Source organism: Hippopotamus amphibius, chromosome 3 (assembly GCF_030028045.1).
Source record: "Hippopotamus amphibius kiboko isolate mHipAmp2 chromosome 3, mHipAmp2.hap2, whole genome shotgun sequence".
NCBI lineage: Eukaryota > Metazoa > Chordata > Mammalia > Artiodactyla > Hippopotamidae > Hippopotamus > Hippopotamus amphibius.
In genome coordinates this window covers 154,711,021-154,718,905 of record NC_080188.1, presented here as the reverse complement: position 1 = coordinate 154,718,905, position 7,885 = coordinate 154,711,021, and positions in this window count along the sequence as shown.

Genomic DNA, 7,885 nt, shown 5'->3' with positions numbered 1-7,885 from the left:
CAGAGCACAGGCTCTAGGCATGCAGGCTTCAGTAGGTGCAGCACTCAGGCTCAGTAGTTGTGGCACATGGGCTTAGTTGCTCTGTGGTATGTGGGATCTTACCAGGCCAGGAATTGAAGCTGTGTCCCCTATATTGGCAGGTGAATTGTCAATCACTGCACCACCAGGGAAGTCCCTACATGTATTTTTGATTCAGCCATAAATACCAGAGACTTGGGAATATATCTACATATGACCTTTGTTGTTAGAAAACCCGGCATTCTCTTTAGCTTTCAAGCATAATCTGAATTCTGGTCAGTTTTATCTGCAGAGTTTCAGTATGATAATGGTGTTGCTCTGCTTAGGGTTCTCCAGGGGAATAGAACTAATAAGATATATATATGTGTGTATTTGTGTGTGTATATATATATGTAAAGGGACTTGTTATAAGACTTTAACTCATGTGATAATGGAGGCTGGCAAGTCTAAAACCTGTGGAGCTGATGTCCCAGTTCAGGTCCCAAGGCTGACAGACTGGAAGAGCTGATATTCTAGTTTAAAGGCCACCAGGCAGGAGAATTCTCTCTTACTCAAGGCAGGGTCAACCTTTTGTTCTGTTCAGGCCTTCAACTGATTGGGTGAGGCCCACCCATATTAGGGAGAGCAATCTGCTTTACTACATCTACCATTTAAGTGTTAATCTCATCCAAAAACACCCTCACAGAAAGACCTAGAATAATGTTTGACCAAATATCTGGGCACTCCATGGCCAAGTCACATGGACACGCAAAATTCAGCATTACTTGCACTTAACAGTGCTTTACTATGTGATGGTGCTGTTTTGGTAGCTTTTCTTCATACTCAACTTTAATTGGATTCACACTCATCTGATTAAGAACTAACTGCGTGTTAACGGGAATAAAGAGGAGACAGCAGATAGGAAAGGAAGAAGACGAAAGAGACATTTTATGATTTATCCTGATGCACAGAGGGCAGCCCAGTGGCACTGGGTACCAGTATCTGGCTTGGTATAAACTTTTCCTTCAGCTCTGTGAGTTGTGTATGCTTCTTACACTGTCTTGGAAATAAGAAGTCAAACAGTTCTCATTGTATGTTTGAGGGAACAAATATCTCAAAATGTGATTGACTGAAAGGCAACTGACTGAATTTGTAATAAAGCCAAGACATAACTGCAAATCTTCAAATTCCCCATCTCCATTCTGTCCTTTATGTTTCCGGGAAGCATTTGACCTGAAAAACCTATTTTAGAAGATAAGCCCAGACATTTAGAGAAACAGAACTGGCCATTTGGGGGCTTGAAACTCTTAGTCTGTGTTATATAGACTTTGAGACCATGTTCACGTGTGGAGTAGCAATGTGTGTAATTAAATTGGGGGCCAAAGTAAGTGCAGTTTGAATAGCATGCAGCACAGATATGTCCTGAGATATTTGATAAGTTTCCACTTACTAACATATGTCACCCAAATGTAGTGACTGTCATTTAATTTTTTTAATATTTATTTATTTAGTTATTTATTTAGGCTGCACCGGCTCTTCATTGCAGCATGAAGGATCTAGTTCCCTGACCAGGGATCGAACCTGGGTCCCCTGTATTTGAGTTCAGAATCTTACCCACTGGACCACCAGGGAAGTCCCAACAGTCATTAAATTTTGAACATCAGCTTTCTTGTTTGCAAATATAGGCATTAAAAAAAATTTTTATTCTTTTCCATTATAGTTTATTTTAAGATATTGAATATAACTCCCTGTGCTATACAGTAGGACCTTGTTTATTTTACGTATTCAAGTACAGGGATTTTTGCAGCCATTGCATTTTCAACTGTTGTTGCCAGTAGTTGACATCTGAATGTTTCTGTAAGCCAAATACATATTCTTCTAAGCACTTTACATGGATTATTTTTATTTTCACAATGACCCTATGATTCTACGTATATAGACATTTAAGGCACAAAAATTAAGACTCTGCTCAAGGTTAGACAGCTAGGGAGTGGCGAACTGATTTTTAACCTTAAGCAGTGTGACTCCAGAAACTCCCTTTACTCTAATACACTGCCTCCCATTTTGTATGTGTGTGTTTTGGTGATGGCATCCTTAAAGTTTTCCCACATAAATTTTCAGTATGGTGGGAACAAAGAGTAATTTATTAAATGGGTATAACAGGTTTTCAAATACTTTTATGGTGAAAAATTTAAATCTACTCATTAAGGAAAATGGAGAAAAGAAGGAAAATCCAAACCACTATACCCCACAACCCAAACAAAACCTCTGTTTACATTTTGATAAATTTATGTGCAGTCCACTTTTTTTTTTAATAAATTTATTTATTTATTGGCTGCATTAGGTCTTTGTTGCTGCACACATGCCTTCTCTAATCGCGGTGAATGGGGGCTACTCTTCATTGTGGTGCACTGGCTTCTCATTGCAGTGGCTTCTTTTGCTGCCGAGCACGGGCTCTAGGCTTGCGGGCTTCAGTAGTCGTGGCACATGGGCTCAATAGTTGTGGCTCACGGGCTCTAGAGCGCAAGCTCAGTAGTTGTGGCACACAGGTTTAGTTGCTCTGAGGCATGTGGGATCCTCCCAGCCCAGGGATCGAACCCGTGTTCCCTGCATTGGCAGACGGATTCTTAACCACTGCGCCACAAGGGAAGCCCTGCTGTCCACTTTTTTAATGCAAAGTTTCTTTTGTCATATAATTGTATTCACACTTAAATCATTTTTGATTACATACCTTTTATGTATCCAGTATTGTAGTAGGAGTTGTGGGGGATATAAAGATCTGTGCCATCGAAGTTCAAAGAAAGAGGTCAAGAAAGATTTCTTAAAGGGAAGTAGGACGTGAGGTGGATACCAATAGAGAAGGAGGTGGGATAGGATTTCAGGTTGGGAAGAAAGGGGGTTTAGAATTTTTACGTAGGTTTGAGAAGTAGCCAGGAGACCAAAGGGCTCGTGTTGTAGAACAGTGGGAGATAAGGTTAGAAAGATTGTGGACAGATTATATAGGTTGTTTATTAATTTAACCAATAGTGGCACACCTACTGTGTTCCACATTCTTTATTAGAAGCATGAGATGAGGGACTTCCCTGGTGGTACAGTGGTTAAGAATCCACCTGCCAACGCAGGTGGATTTGATCCCTGGTCCAGAAAGATCCCACATGCTGCGGAGCAACTAAGCCTGTGAGCCACAACTACTAAGCCCATGCATTACAACTACTGAAGCCCATGGGCCTAGAGCCTGTGCTCCGCAACAAGAGAACCCATCACAATGAGAAACCACAACGAAGAGTAGCCCCTGCTTGCTGCGGCTAGAGGAAGCCCCCGCGCACCAACGAAGACCCAATGCAGCCAAAAATAAATAAAATTTAAAGAAAAAAAAAAAAAGCAGCAGCAGCAGCATGTGATGAGGCCTGGGGAAGAGCGTTCAGACTTTATTATGGGAACTGTAAGGACGTATTGAAAATCTGAGTATAGGAATGCCATGAGTGCTGTGCTTTAGGAAGGTAGTATTGTCTGTTGTATCTGCCACATATTTCAAAAGGAGAAGCTGTTGCAGTAGTTTAAGCACGAATGGTGACAATGGACATAGCAAGTGAAAAGTGAATTTGAGAAATGTAATGAAGAAAGAATCAAGAGGTTTCTACATTGAAGACAGTGAGGGATCTGGGTCACCAAGGATTTGAACTCAGGTGATTAAGAAGATGATACTGCCAACAGAAATGGAGGAGTCACGAAAAGAATGTGAGTAGGGGAGATAATTTGGCAGAGATAAATTGAGCTTGTGAGTATTCAAGTGGAAATATCTGTTAGGCAGTCAGGATACTGGGCTGGAACTCAGAGGCAGGGAGGCTGGCAGTGCTTGGTAGAATCATGCCCACACTGGGCATGGTTGGAATACATCAGTTCTCCTAGGAATGGTTAGGAGATAGTGGAGAAAGAGTGACAACGCCTTGGACATTCACGGTGGTGGAAGAAGACTGTCATCACTTCTCACTGTCTCTTTTTCTCCATCTGTAAGCTATGGGCAGTCTTTGTTAACTCAGTTCCCAGGGCTCAAGGATTGTTAATGTTCTGGTGGAGGAATAAACTAGCCTTTGGATTTGGGGTTTTTCCTTCAGTGAAGTCAGGGTGATCCATGCTCCCTCCCACAGTGCTTCACAGTGTCCAAAGTATTATACTTTCACAAGGGAGCCCTTTGTGTTGTTATTGTTATGCCAATCTTGCGAAGGAGCTAAGGACCAGTGTAATTATCCCCATCGTACAGATGATAGAGCAGAGGCACAGGAGTTTAAAATTTGCTGAAGGTCACCTAGGTAGTAAATCATAGTGCTCAGTACAAGTTCAGTGCTCTTTTTTTTATTATATCCTGAGGACTCTCCTTTCAGCAGTGTTCACTTAACAGTATTTGTTGGTGGTTTAGGCGGAAAAGGCTCAGTCTCCTTCAATGTTATAAGGGCAAGTTTTCTGTGGATTTTATTGGTGTTGAGCAAAACAGCAAGTGTTAGTCCTCTGGGGGGTCTTCTTCAATTTAAACCAGGTGTCAAGTTGTACATCCTTTTTGTTCCAGTAGCAGAAACCCAGCTAAACTTAGCTCTTAACAATCTTAAAAGTAGAGAGGAAGATGGAAGTCTGGAGCAGAAGAAATATACACTTGAGAAAATGTATTAAAATTGACTTCGGCCCAGTTTTTTTCTGGCTGTGACCCGAGGCAAGGGAGCATCCTCCTTAACCATGCACCTATCTCCAAGCAGGTTTTTGGCCTCTGGACTTACGAAAGGACTAACCAGACACACAGCTCTTCTATACCACCCTTGCTTATGAGTGTTGTGATGTGCCAGAGAGTCAGCAGATTGGAGGTAGAAAAGTGAAAAAACAGACAGAAAAAAAAAAAAAAAAAAACCTGGAGAATCTTACTTGAACTTCCTGGCAGGGTCTTCAAAGACAGGTCCCTTTCTGAGCTCCTGTGGTCAGGAGAAGCCGTGTCTCTCTTTAGACCTGGTTTACTGTTTTTCATTAGGCCATAGAACTGGAAGTGCCCAGCACAGAGTAGGTGCTTGAGAATTTTTACAAAGCTCCCAGCAACTATAGCATAGCCTTGAAGGAAACGGGTCTTCCACAGGGTTAGCCAAGAGTCATTAGACCCACCACCCCCATGCTGCTGCTTATTGTCTTTAACATATGCAGGGCAGGAGGAGAAGTCTGCTTCTCAGAGTATAACTAAAATCGTAGCAGAAATGAAGCAGTGGGCTTCAAAGCCCATTAAATCTCATTTCCAGGGAGAAAGAATAACTGTCTTTTCTGTCTCCTGAACCTGTTTCGTTTTCAAAATTTCTCATCGTTTGATTACATGTATTGTCTCTTCAAGGTTAATAGACAGTGCGTCTAAGATCTAACCCGTCAAATGATCAGTGTCTTTCTTCAGTTTCCTATAAAATGGCTGTGCTTGAGACGTGTCCACGGAAGATTCTCTGGGGATGCACTAGAGGGATCTGACCTTGGAGGCTGCACTCCAGGTTCTCCTGACGGCCAGGGAGACAGTGCTAGGGCTCTTGTAGGCATAACTCTGTACTTGCTCACTGAAAGGTAAACCAGAAGTTCGTCTTACCTTCCTTTCTTCCTAAGAGACAGCATTTGTTGAAATATTGGGTGAATAAACAAGCAAATAGAGGGAAGGTGTTAGCTGAAGCTGAGATAAGGAGAGAGACAGGATCTGACCCTCACCTTGGAAGAGGAAGAGCCTTCATTCAGTGACCATCTGTATATAGACCTTGAAGTAAACATAATGCCAAGGCCTGGAAGACCTGTTCTGAACTTTCCACCTGCCTGGACATGTAGACTATGGCCAGTTCCTTTCATTACCAAATAAATAAGAAGAATTCCTCTGCCTCATCTCACAATAACAAATAATGGTATTTGCTAAATAATAGCAATCTGACCTAATAAAAGAGCCTCCAACAAAGTCACTCGTGATCACTGCACCACTTCCGCCTCTGCACTGGCATTTTGACAATAATATGGATGACAGTACACTTCGTCAAAACATATTTGGACACCTATTAGGATGACTACTCTCAAGAAAAAAAAGTTTTGACAAGATATGGAGAAACTGGAGCCCTTGTGCACTGTTGGTGGGAATGTTAAATGGTGCACCTGCTGTGGAAAATAGTGTGAAGGTTCCTCAAAAAATTAAAAATAGAATTACTATGTGATCTAACATTTCCACTTCTGGGTATATACCCCAAAGAATTGAAAGCAGGGGCTTGAAGAGATATTTATACACCACATTCATAGCAGCAGTTATTCACAATAACCAAAATCTGGAAGTGACCCAAGTGTCCACTGACAGTTGAATGGATGAACAAAATGTGGTATATACATGCAATGATATCTTATTCAGCCTTTAAAAGGTAGAAAATTTTGATACATACTACAACATGAATGAACCTGGAGGACATCATGCTAAGTGAAATAAGCCAATCACAAAAGGACAAGTACTGTATGATTCCACTTACATGAGGTTCCTTGAGTAAAGTTCATGAAGACAGGAAGTAGAACGGTGGGTACCAGGGGCTGGGGAGAGACAGAATGTAGAATTAGTGTTTAATGAGTACAGAGTTCAGTTGGGGAAGATGAAAAAGTTCTGGAGATGTGAATGTACTTAATGCCACTGAACTACACATTAAAAACGGTTAAAATAGTGAATTCTATTTTACGCATTTTATTTTCTACTACCAACAACAACATTAAAGGGTGAAAGGGTGGAGTGACATGGAAGAGGAAATATATTTTGTTTAATGCTTTGCTAGTGGACTGCGCTATTCTCTTCCCAGATTTTACAAGGGGAGACTTTCAGGAGGCAATAGTAATGGGTTGGTTGGTTTGTTTGTTTATGGAGTGTAGCTTCAGTTGGTTATTAACAGGCTGCATGTGGTAGGGATTGAAGTCTATTTTACAATGGTTGGGTAAACCTTGGCTGTTCCCATAGGGATCCCGAGCTCTGCCTCTGAGAGCTTTATGCATCCAACAAATGTTCATGGATTTAAATGGAATGATCTGAATAACCCTCAGTTATTTGACTTGAATCTTGAGCCAGCCCCTCCCCCATCCCCACCCAGGGATAAGGGATTGAATTTAACAAATATTTACATTGCGCTTACTGTGTGCCATAGACTGCCCTAAAGCCTTTTCATATATCAACTCATTTAATCCTAATAATCCTATGAATTAAGTACTATTGTTCCCCATTTTACGCATGAGAAAACTGAGGCACAGAGAGGTAAAGTTATAGAACTATTAAATGGTGGACCTAAGGTTCAAACTGAAAACCCTTCTAGCCCAGCGCTCATGCTCCTAACTATTAGGTCCTGAGGGTCCATGTCTGGGACTTTAATGACCCTGAAGTGATCTCAAGGCCCAGAATGGAGAATGAAAATTGTTGGTGAACTTAATCCTTGACTGTGAACCTGCCTCCCTGCTCCAGTAGCGGTCAGCCTCCTTAGATTTAATGCTGAAGCAAGGAGAAGGGGCTTGTGGGTTTAAGGTCAAAATTTTTGAACCTATGGAATTTCCCTCCAATTCAGAGGCAGCCCCTTGCTGACGAATCAGCTGCCTATCCCACAGGTTCTGCTATCAGTGGAGTTTCTAGATGATCAAGGCAGGCGAAATGATACATCATTAAGCTAACATTAAATGACATTAAACCCTTCATAAATCTTTTTTCCTAGTCGTCCTAAGATGCGACCCAAGACGAATCTGCAACTCTGGAGTGGAAATCAGGGGGCGGGCCAAGCAGCGACCATTTTTGTTTTGCGGCCGTGCGCTCTCAGAGCATCTTGACTAACAGGACCTCACGGAGGAGGCGGAGCCTATCAGTGAGTGGGGCGGAGCCTGG